General features: G+C 37.0%; 1 pseudogene across 1 annotated transcript; it reads left to right on the top strand.

Annotated features, from left to right (window-relative positions):
• The first annotated feature begins 528 nt into the window (after positions 1–528).
• LOC149529243 (protein EXORDIUM-like 2 pseudogene) lies at positions 529–2,036 on the top strand (annotated as a pseudogene). The gene has a single exon (XR_016358761.1). The product of XR_016358761.1 is annotated as a protein EXORDIUM-like 2 pseudogene (transcript).
• Positions 2,037–12,857: the final 10,821 nt, after the last annotated feature.

Here is a 12,857-nt window from a genome sequence, read left to right on the forward strand (position 1 = left end):
ACACCAACTGCTTAAAACACTTCCCAAAACGTGACCTTAAAAATGAAATTTTCATGTTCCTCACGGACTGGAAAAAATATGCCATCATTGAATAAGGATTTCTTCGTCCAGTACGAAGATCCGTGAATCTCAAACTTTACCCAATCTTTGCTTATTCTGAATCATGAAGACAGAAACAGCCGATTTCGGGATTGAGTGCCATTAGGCAGTTCCGTGTCAGTTTTAACAAAGCTGTGACATTCGATTCCCCAAGCGTTACGACTTGCGGATCCAGACATGTAGCCCCCTATTTCCTCACGTGAATTTCGAGACGCAAAAATCCCATCTCCGATTTAAAGTACGTGCTCTGTTCACACACGCTACCAAGAATAAATCTACTTGCCCAAATCTCAGCCATTTATATGTATGAATAAATGAATGTTTTTGACATTGTCCACGAGGCCAAACTGTTGGACTGCATGGATTGTCGGCAAGTAGATGAGTACGAGACTTACATTTTGTTTATATACACATATATATATTTAGATTTTTGTCCCGTGTCTTTCCAATGTAGCCTACATGGTGAAATTAGTAATTTTTGCTATCAATAATTTCTGTAAAGCAGAAAGTTTATGTTTTTCTTAAAACAGGAGTAAGTAGGTTTCCTTTCAATTTCTTCATAAAACAGATTACTCAAAGTGTGAACATTCATCGTCTCTAATTTTATCGTACAATACTATTATCCGAGCCCCTCTTCCATCTTCTGATCCCACATTAGCACCTCCTTTTTGAAATGAGTCATAGACATTTAATTTGCGATGGTAAGTGAGGCGTGTGAGCCATAGTGGAATAACGTACTCGAGTGGAGGGGCAGGTAAACATGCACTATGCCAGTCCGGCGCTGGCAGTCCCAGAACGCTTCTACTACACGGCATGAAAACCCCTTCTTTAAATTGGCCCTCACTTGTGCATTGGTCTGCACAGGTTGGACTAAGGTCAGGTTGTTTCCTACGATGGGAGGGTACATTTCGATCTCTGGAATGGCAGCCAAGTTTCTATTTTTCCTCAGTTTAGCCCAACTGGGTCTCTCTGTATTGGTCAAAGAAGAGCCTCTTGTTCTGAACTACCACAATGGTTCCCTGCTGACAGAAAAGCCCAATCTTGATGTCCATTTGATCTGGTATGGGAAGTTCAGTGCGGTCCAGCGTTCGATTCTCGGGGACTTTGTGGAGTCTTTGGGGCCCGGTTCTCCAATGCCCTCTGTGTTCTCCTGGTGGAAAACAACAGAGGGTTATAAGTCTCTCTCTAATGGAGCCCTTGTTCCTACCAAGACCCACACAAGGCTTGGGACGCAGAAGCTTGATGATGCATATTCAATGGGCAAGTCATTGAAGAGAGCTGGCATTGGGACTCTGGTGTCAAGGGCTGTGTCTTCCGGAGCTCTACCAGTGAATGACAATGCCGTTTATTTGGTCCTGACGTCCCAAGATGTGATTGTGGAGAGTTTTTGCATGAGCTCGTGTGGGTTCCATTCAAGTTTCGTGAAGGGGAAATTAACATTTCCTTATGCTTGGGTTGGGAACTCAGAGTCTCAGTGTCCTGGTCAATGTGCATGGCCGTTTCATCAGCCCCTTTATGGCCCTCAGACTCCACCCCTAGTGCCGCCAAATGGAGATGTGGGTATTGATGGAATGATCATTAATGTTGCCTCTGTTTTGGCAGGAGCTGTTACGAATCCATTCAATACCGGTTATTTCCAGGGGGAGGCGTCAGCGCCATTGGAGGCTGTGTCTGCCTGCCCGGGAATGTATGGAACCGGGGCTTATCCTGGTTTTCCTGGTAATCTTTTGGTGGATAAAACAACAGGGGCGAGCTACAACGCGCACGGAGTTAAAGGCCGGATCTTTTTGCTTCCGGCTATCTGGAATCCGGTTACAAGGTCTTGCAAGACTTTGGTGTAGATAAATACTGGAGATTTTATATGTACGTAAGTATCCCGGGAAAAGCGATCCTTTTCTGGCAGTTTAATGGACCTGTAAAAAATGCATGGTTAGGAATGTTTGTCTGACCAGTCACTTATCTGCTCTGTTTATAGACTTGCTTTTCAAGATAAAAATTAATGGCGTGACGAAATTTGGTACTGCTGGTCTGTAAAGACAAATGAATGTTGGTCAGAGAGAAACGTTAAGTACATACTTACAAGAATAAATTAGCATACGTATTACGGATATAAACACCCGGGGAAGCAGGAGAAACTGAATGCTCAGCGGCGAATTCCTATTTAAAAACCAAATGCACAATTACAACTGGCAAATATCAGACGACGAAAATGCAATTAATCACGTTTATGTTTACTTGCATTAATTACACATATGTAGATTAGTACAGGCGAAATGGTTATACAGCCGACAAAATGCCTGTTTATCGTAATTTATTAATCATTAAATTTTTTTAGAACAGTTTGTATTGTAATTTTAGATAAATATTGAATAATAAATAAATATTTTAATCACAATTATTTTGCCTTAACTCGTATGGTCGTAGTAGTAAATGATTCAGTGGGTCAGTGGCCTTTACTGCCACATTACCCACGTCATTAAACATGTAACTGATGGTATTTTGATAGGAGAGCGTATAGTCAGCCCGTGGCTAAACAGCAGAATATATGCATCTGATGTGACTGTTTCTGCAATTTATTAATTAATTTATAAATCACAGAACTACTGGTATGTGATTTATAAATTAATTAATAAAATGCAGAAACAGTCACATTAAGTGCATATTTTCTGCTAGATAGACATCTCCATGTAGTAGTGGGGGCAACGTCTAACCAACATATTAAAACCTGTATTAGGGGATATGAGGATTCTTTAGATTTAGTTAATTTACTTGTTAAAATTTTGATGTAGAAATTTCAAATTGTTCTCATTCTTTTAGTACACAAGTTTTCTTTTTGTTTTTTTTTGGTTTTTTCCGGTACAAGAGATATTTAAGATGTCAAAATTTCATCATCAAATATGATATGATATCAATATGTTTTCTTTTGTCTAATTGACATTATACTTGTGCATTGTCATGTTTTACTAATGTGCTTAGGTGGCATCATATGAGTAGTTGCTTTTTAGATCCTAATGAATCTATTCCATTCTTTATAATATTAGTGATCATCAACAAACATCTTTAGAGTAAATAAATATTGGACATTAAATCAACTACTATCACAACAATCAAAATTTAATTAACTTTTGGATCACCTCCTCTAGGGGAAACAAGCCAATTATCGCCCATGTATGCAATGCTGCCACGTTAACCTTTATATTTCCCCCTAATTACCACCCAAAAAACCCAACACAAACATGCCTAAACAAATCACCATGAACACCAATAGTCATTCAATTTTTTTCATTTTTTGTTTTATTGAGATTGTTGATTGGTCAATTTGTCTAAAAAGTACTAATATCAACTATTGGGGAGTCTTGGTGGGGTATTTGGGGAACGTTTTTGTTGAAGTTGATGAAAGTTCAACCCCACAACTCCCAAGAATCACCTGCATCACCTTTCACAGAAAGAGAGAAGCAAAAGCTATGGAGGCTAATTCCTAGTTACATAGTTAAGACATTTTTGATGAGCTAAAAAAGAGATTTCTATTATCAAAAGTGAATCAAACATTACAAAGAGATCAATCCTTATAAAAGGAGATTAAAACCCTAATAGGAAACTAACCTAGGTTGCATGATAATAATTAATATAAAAATTAATTATTATATGCCCAAAGTTTAGCTGAAGTAAAATAGAGATAATAAGTGACTTAATAATTAAATCAATAAAAATTAATTAATAAGAAAATACTTTATTAATCTAACAGTTTTAAAATGACACTTTTAGACCACCTCACATTATACAAGTTCTACAAGAGGTCCACAAATGTGGGAAATCTGAAAGGTTAACTTTAATCTCTTCACTCACCTCTGGAGGTTCATCGAAAAAATTTGGCAAATTTTGACATATGGATTAGGAATTGTAGGTGCAAGAAGTTAGCCTAGGTGGCACCTAGGTTGTTTACCCTATATAAATTAGTCATCAAGGACCCCTCTATAAGTTTGACAAACTAGATCCTCTCCCTTGCTAAAGGCATCTATCAAGGTTTGAATATCGCCATGTGACCCTTCAATAATTTTTTGGCATTGCACATGGTTGTTTAGTCAAAGGTACCTTGTGGTTTAGATATATTCTTTACAAAAATTGTTATACTAGAAATGCAGACAATATTTTCCAACCTATTTCCATAAAAGATGTAACAAATTTGTATTTTCCATTAATTAATGAAAATATAAACAAATGAACTTATTTGTGTGAGTGGACATTATAAGTAATGCTTATTTGAGTTGTTACAATTATTAATGGGAGAATATATAACATGACATATTTGTATTTTAAAATAATTAGTGAAATATAAAATCAAATATTTATCTTTATATATGAGTAGATGTAATAAGGAATGTCCATTACAATTGTTAGCTTATACATGAACAAACAAGCATATTTGATTATACATAATATAAACATAGTATAATAGAAAAAATAGTAAACTTTATCAAATAAATTTTGGTGGATAACATGGAATAATTTAAGAGGCTCACTCTCTTCTTTGCAGTCTAGTAATTTTTGACTTTTCATAGTTGCGACCAATTTGTTGATGATTTGTTGTCTAATAGTTGATCATTTCTTTCACAGTTGTTGTCACTTCCAATTATGGGCTCTTCTTGGCCCTTAAGGTTTGACAATGGTAGTAGCTTTAATTTAGAGTGGGTATGTTGTGTTCTATTGGCTTGCTTGTATCAACCTGCACTATAGTTTGTGTTGAAGTGGTGTGGTGTTCTATTGGTTCACTTGTCTCAATATATACTATAATTTGTGGTGAAATAGTGGTTGTGGGCCTTGGTTGAAGGTGAGATAATATGGAAATGGTAATTAATTTTCTACGAGAAACAACCCATTTTTTCCTTTGCCTCTTGATGTGCAATAATGTTTTTGCTAAGGTTTCATAGTCAGAAGACATAACACATTCAAAATAAAGTACTTATGTGTAGTTACTTTTCCTAGTTTAATGTTGTATCATCTTTGTAAGAATTTGCCTTAGGGAAAAATTCACCCAAGACCAAGGAACTCAAAAACAAGCACAACAGTAGACCAAAAAGAGTATGATCATAATGATGATATAATATTCATTCTATGTGAAAGTACACCAGGAGTGCCTTTATATAAAGGCCTTTGGAATGCTTCTAGAATGCATAGGAATTGGCAACATGATAAGTCATACAACCAGGATATGTCCACCAGATATGGGTTATCCTCCATTAAGCATAGGTGTAAGTGCGATGATGAGAGGATAAGCCTAAAAAGGTGTAGCACGCAAAATTATGTTGTAGACACCATGTGCTAAATTAGGAGTGTGAATAATTGTGTTGTCTAGATGACAACTCAGTTAATTATGCAAGCTCCAATGTTATAGACACCATATGTTGAATTAGAGTTGCTTACTCCAGTGCTATCAACATGACAACTCATAAGAGTACGCAAACTCCTAAGCGTCCCACCTAAAAAATAATAAAATAATACATAATAATAAAATAATGCATTAACCTAAGTAAACTTAAGTAAAGTGTAATAAGTAAACACTTATTTACACCAACACCCCTCCTTAAGTGCAACTTAGGGGAATGCACTTAAGCTTACGAAAGCTAGGATGAAATGCATGATAGGTCCTGACTACTAGGCCATGTTAGGTACCCATGTACATAATGAAATGCAATCTCTCATAAAATGGAGAAAGAGAGAAAACCTCATGGGAAACACTCTCCCCCAAAAAGAGAGATGAAAAGACAAGATGTATGCATGGATGAAGTAATTAAGACCCCCCCATTACGATATACATCAAGTATATACAAAAGAGAAGTATGAGAAGAACAAAACTCCATAAGAGGAAAAAGTCCCCCCCATAAAAGAGAAGAAGAAGAGAGACAAGGTAGTCTCCCCCGCCCCCCACCCCCCCGCCCCCCACCCTAATGTAGAGTGTAGATTAGTGATAGTCACTCCAATGTAGAAGCAGATCCAAGACTATTGAATATTGTTCCTCCCCTTTGGAAGAAACAATATCATAGGTACATAAAAAGATGCTTCCCCTATGTGTAGAAAGAATCTCGATGATCAATGATGCCTCTGAAACTTGTTCAATTGTCCCTGTGTCGATACTGACTATTGCCTCTTCCAATACTGTTGAAAAGAACACTGTCGGATCTAGCGAGGATGGATGTAGAACCTGTCCCAAAGAGTGTACTATCTCCTCAACTGATAAAGAGATCTCTTGCAACTCATGTACATGAGGATCCACAATCATATCAACCTGTAAAGATCGATCATGTAGAGAATGGACAGGAGGGTCAGAGTGAGCCCTCGTGACAACTGAAGAAGATCCTGCTTCATCAAAGAGAAGATATATATGATCAATGTTATCTCCCAAATCTACTATGTGTGACTCCATGAACAAACCTATAATGTCTGCCAAGAAGTCATCCTCTGATGCTAGAGCTGGAAGACTATGTGTACCCTATTGTGTTGGACTTATCACTGTGGCAATATATGCATGTGGAGTATGTTGATGTCATGACCTCTTGCTGCAATTGTCAATAGAACCCCACATATCTGAATTTGTTGAAGCACTATCGCTAGTGTCACTATTAGTTTCCATAATGTATGATGTGCAGAGAGGATTAGAGGATAAGCTAGGTGAACTTTCCTCAAAGTGTACATTCCTCTCTATGAAAATCTCATGAGTCTCAAGATCCATAACTCTATATGCCTTAACACCGTCTTCATATCTGATGAAAGTACAAGGCCTAGGTGGTCGTGCCTTGCATCCCTTGGAAGATATGTTTGCCCATGCTAGACAACCGAAGACTCTGAAGTGTGTCACAACTGGTTTTCTACTGTACCATACCTCAAAAGGTGTCTTTCCATCTAAAGCATTATTAGAAGACTTGTTAATTATGTGATTGGCACTGTTGATTGCTTCGACTTCAAGTGATGGATCAAGAGACTTGGCTTGTATCATGCAACTTTCCATAGACTTAAGAGATCGTAACCTTAGTGCTACAACATTTATCTTATACAAACTGAATGCTGGTGGATTCTAAAGATCAATACCCTCAAGTGTGCAAAAGTCTTTAAGTCTTTTGTTCACATATCTGCTTTCATTGTCCATCCTAAGAACTTTGATGGATTTCTTGGATTTTTTTTCAACATGAGTCTTGAAGGCTAGAAACTTATCCAACACTTCATTCTTGTGATGAAGAAAGTAGATCCAAGTGAAGCATGAAAAGTCATCAATGAAAGTAAATATGTAGTGACCTTAGCTGACTGATGTCACTGCAAAGGGACCTACTAGTACCATGTGAACCAATTGAAGAACAATTGGTGCTCTTGAAGACTTCCCTCTATGTAACTTCTCCTTTGGATGCATATCCACTGAACATGTTGAACATTCACCATGGAAAAAGTTGATTGTAGGTAGACCTTTGACCATTTTGTTTGAGCAAAGTTGCTGAAGCTAGTGGAAGGCAAGATGCCCATACCGCTCATGCCATAATTTGGTTTGTGAATTAGATTGAGTCAACAAGGCATGTGAAGGAGAGACTTAGGCACACAGTGGGAGAAAGAATACAACCTTGTTTCATGATTAACTTTTCCCACCGCAACCAATGAATCATCTTTTAGAGTGCACACCATTACTAAATCTGGAAGGAGCTCAACTTTATTGCCATCTCCAAGGTGAGTGATTTGGTAAATTGAGAGGATATTAGAGCTTAGGTTAGGAACATAGAGAATGTCTTTGAATTCTTCATTTTCCATCTCCACATTTTCTTTTCCTTCAACTTCCATTTTTGTATCATCTCCTACAAAGATGTGTGGTACCTTTGACTACTTCAATGAAGAAAAATATCCTTTTGAAGAACCCATATGATATGAGGCACTTGAGTCAAGAATCCATTCCGTTGAAGAACTTGAATTTCCCATGAGTGCTTGCCCTTTGCCCTTCAAATCTGAAGAAGACCCTTTCTCCTTATAAGCATTAGGTAGTGGAACATTGTGTTTCTTCATGATGTTCGTCAATTCATCAATCTTTTTATGATAACACTCATGGTCCTCATGACCCAATTTCTTGCAATAGCCACACTTTTTCGTCTCCTTATTAGTATCCCCCTTCTTGTTTGAATTCAAGGAAGACTTGCCCTGTTGATTTGATGATGGTGTTGTCTTTTCTACATCCTCTTGTTTGTTATTCTTCCACTTCTTATTCTTGCCCTTTCCTTTATTTGAAGATTGACCAACTAAATTTTGAGAACCCTCATTATTGGCCACCAATGCCTTAGATTTGGATGTATTGAGAATCTCCATTGATTGCAACTTCTTTTCTTCTTCATCTAACTGTATAGACCATAGTGATCAAAAGTGGCTTTCTGATAGGTAGACCCTAATGTAGTCTTTGAGGTGTTATAAGAAGAAACAAATGTGGAGTACTCAGATGGCAACTTATTATGAATGAGATATATTAACCTATCATCTTTAATAGGACTCCCACAATCATCAAGCTTCATTCATAATTCATTCACCTTTATGATAAAGTCTTGTATAGAATCAAATGTCTTTGGATCTAAGGAGACAAGCTCATCTTAAATTTTGTAAAAATCCTCCTCAGACACTTTCCCATATAGGTTTTGGAGGGTATCCCAAGGTTCCTTGGATGTACGAGGCTTCTGGATCTGATATATGATCTTGTCTTCAACCCCCAAACAAATATCACCTAGGGCTTTCTTATCCATTATTTCCCAAGCTGAAATTTCAATTGTAGATACTTGATTACTTGTTGGTTTAGGAAGGGTACCATCTACATATTGAGAAACTCCTTTATGCATTAAATGACACCACATTTTAATTGACCATGTAGCATAGTTATGTGGAGTTAATTCTGGAGACTTCAAATTTCCCACAATGAAAGAAATGAAAGAAAATAGTAAGAAAAGAGGAACACAACACCAAAAACACCCCCCCCTTTTCACACAATCAAGAAACCCCCCCAAAAAAGATGCTTTTGGCACTTTATATGTAGTGTGATTACAATGGCCACTTGCCGATTTGGCCTTAGTGGACTTCTGATTTTTCCTTTTTACAACCTCCTTATGGAGTTCAAAACTAAAAAATTACAATGTATCTTAGATATACAACAATTTTGAAGTTATATCAAAGTATTACAATGCGGAAAAGGACCTATTTCTAAAAGTGATACTTTTGTCCATACAACCCTATAATCTAATTGCAAATTTGGAAAGTAGACGAAAAATAATGCACTTTTAGAAAAAATAGAACCTATTTTCGAGTCCAAATGAGCCCGTATGGAGCATTTGAAGTTGCAAAATGCAAGATTAGACAGGTACAGTTTCTTAAAGATGCAATTTTTAACAAATCCGTGCACCAAAACTAGAAAAGAACTGCACCACTAAAAAGTTTAAGAAATTTTAGCCAAAAAAAAAAAAAAAAATGCACCTAATTTGGAGTTTTGATGATTGAAATATGGCCTCCCAAAGTCAAACTGTCAAATCAAAAATTAATTTGGAGAGGGGTTGGATCGGCAAAACACGGGGTTAAATTTGAAGGTCAAATGACCATCACAACAGTTCTGATTTGCCCCTATGAAGGTCAAATGACCATCAAATTTAGGATAGTAGAATGCTGACATCAGCATACTTGGGCCCCTGGATGATGTTAGTGATGACGTGTCTTGTACGAATAATGATGTCACCTATACAGATTTGTATGAAAAAAGGTGACGTGTATTGCTGACCTGGCATATGGATTAGCTGATTGGTTTGTTGACGTATCTTTCCTGTGTTTGACTGGCTGAATTGGCTGAGGTGGCCTGTCCAATGTGGTTGTCACTGTCTGATTGGACCATGTGTCAGGATCCGTCATAAAAAATTTGGACGCACTAGAGGTTTTGTTGCAGAGACATCGATAGAGGAGTTCTGATGGGATTTTTTGGGGCTGGGTAGTTTAAATTGCCGAACTGAATTTGTTTTCACTGGGAGTGTTTAACATGGCAGTGGTGGTATGATTTGGTGACAGCCAGTGGAGATTGAAGCGTTAGCTGGGAATAACGTTTGTGGGAGCCAAAATCCTTTTGGAACGCAATGCCAAATTTGTGGGGTTAGTCCCACATTGCCTGTGGGATAGACCCACTATTCTATAAAACAAATAGCCCACAAGTTCCAAATGAAAAGGAAGGCTGCTGAAAGGCAGTGTGTGGCTGGGATTTGCAAGTCTGATGCCTGCCAATTGAAACGCTTAGTCAGAAAATTGTAAATGAAAATTTTGACTACTCATTGAATTGAGTATGCAGTGGATCAAAAGGATATATTTTGTGTAGGGTGCAAGGCCGAGGTGTCACTGCTCGATGCCTATACAAAAGAATTTTCTCTGCAAGCTCAACTGGCCGAATTTTTTTTTGAAAAATACCCAATTCGAAATTAATGTTGAGAATAATAAAATCAGATCTGAAAATAAATTAGTCGATCGAATAAATGATCATACCCAAGTTTCAAATTGGGCCTTCATGTGCCAGTTTGCAAATTTTTTTTGCCTCAAAATTGACTTTGGCCTAGCATAGGTCAATTTATAGTTGATTTTCACCAAATTGATGTTTTGGACATTCTACTCTAGACGCGGTGCTGAAGCAAGAATTGTCTCGAATGGCTATGTGAAGAGAATCTCCCCGAGCTATGATACCATGTAAGAATTTTTCTTAGGGAAAAATTCAACCAAGAACAAGGAACTCAAGCATAAGTACAACAGTAGACCAAAAAGAGTATGATCAGAATGATGATATAATATTCATTCTATGTGAAAGTACACTAGGAGTGCCTGTATATAAAGGCCTCTAGAATGCTTTTAGAATACATAGGAATCAACAACATGATAAGTCATACAACCAGGCACATGTCCTCCAGATATGGGTTATCCTCCATTATGCATAGGAGTAAGTGCGATGATGAGAGGATAAGCCTCAAAGGTGCAACATGCAAAATCATGTTGTAGACACCATGTGCTAAATTAGGAGTGCAAATAACTATGTTGTCTACATGACAACTTAGTTAATTATGCAAACTCTAGTGTTGTAGACACCATGTGCTGAATTAGAGTTGCTTACTCCAGTTCTGTCAACATAACAACTCATAAGAGTACACAAACTCCTAAGTGCCAAACCTAAGAAATAATAAAATAATGCATTAACCTAAGTAAACTTAAGTAAAGTGTAATAAGTAAATTCTTATTTACACCAACAATCTTAAATTGCAAGCACTCCAATTAAATGAAGCTTTAGAACCTATTTAATGTGAGATCGTCAATCTCCTTCTCTCTTTCATTTCTTCTTCCCTTTTTTGTACTTTCTCCTAAGTGGAATTGGGATAAAACATAATAGATCCTCTTTAAAGCTCCTATTCTCATGGTGTTAAGCTCAAGCAATGATCTATTTCCCCTAGGTCCCTCCTTTTCATCCATTTATCCACTTGGAATCTACTCCTCACTTTGAATGCGATTTCCTCATAATTTGGACCTAATTTCTGGATCTTGAGACCTAGTTTGGAGCCTCAAGACAACCATGGGGTTTGTGCACCCGATCATCAAAATCACAGTGCACTCCTAACCAATTAGGGGCATAGTGCTCCCTTGATGAAGCCATATTTTGGCTTCCCCCTTTGGGGTCCATTTTTTGTGTTATTTGGGTGTTAACTTTAGGTTAGTTGGCCTACGGGAGTTAATTAATTTCGAGCTCTATAGAAACCCTTCCATTTGCTCAATTTTTTATTTCGCAATTCCTCAATTCACAAGCTCAAGTGTTCAAGCATCCAATTTCTCAAGATCTCAAGTTCTTCTTCAAGCATTCAAGGCATTCAAGTTTTCCTCCATTGAAGATCAAGGATTTATTATGCATTCAAGCTATTGAAGGAGTTTATGCTAAATCTTCTATTGCATTTTCAACTTCTCAAGATCTCTCTTCATACATTCAAGATCCTTTATTATAACTTCTACATGATCTACAAAGACATATTTGAAGCAGATACATTCAAGATGGTTTTGGTTTCACTTTGATTTACTTTCTAGGGTTTTTGAACTTGAGTCAAAGCTAGTGCATCTACATACTTGATTGCATTCCAAATTCAAGAGCATATTTGTAGATTTGCATTGCTCTATGGTAGATCTATCACTACTACTTGCTAGCATTTAATTTCAATTATTTAAATTCAAGGCTAATTCCTAAATGGGGGTTTGAAGAAGTAAACCCGCCACCCCTGTAACAACAAAAAAAATCCCTTTATTTTGTAGGTTTTAAATCTTAGATTGTATATCAGGTTACAAATTTGGATACTCTTTTCAACTTTTTACAGAACTGTGAAATTAGAATCAGTGTCACACACCTTAAATTAGGGGTGCACTACACCCTTGAAGATCCAGTTCACCCCTAACAAATTGTTGAAAGATTTTTGGATTTGGTCCACCTCATAGATTTCAACCTAGATCTCAGGTTACAATGATTTCTTACATCATTCGACAATATATTTTCAGGTTTGTGTTCTATGAGGTATTCTCTTCTCCTTTCTATTTCCATATTTTCCCTTTCAACATTGCTTTGTTTACACACCTTTACCTAAATTCTCCTAACATGGGGGTGAGAGGGAAGTAAATCCAAGTTATTCATTCATTTATCTATTATGTTTTGCATTCATACTCCTTGTGTCAATTAAATCTAATCAAAAGGGATGGAT

The sequence above is a fragment of the Cupressus sempervirens genome, chromosome 11, assembly GCF_028749045.1.
Source record: "Cupressus sempervirens isolate cs-2001-9-10 chromosome 11, ASM2874904v1, whole genome shotgun sequence".
Lineage (NCBI taxonomy): Eukaryota > Viridiplantae > Streptophyta > Pinopsida > Cupressales > Cupressaceae > Cupressus > Cupressus sempervirens.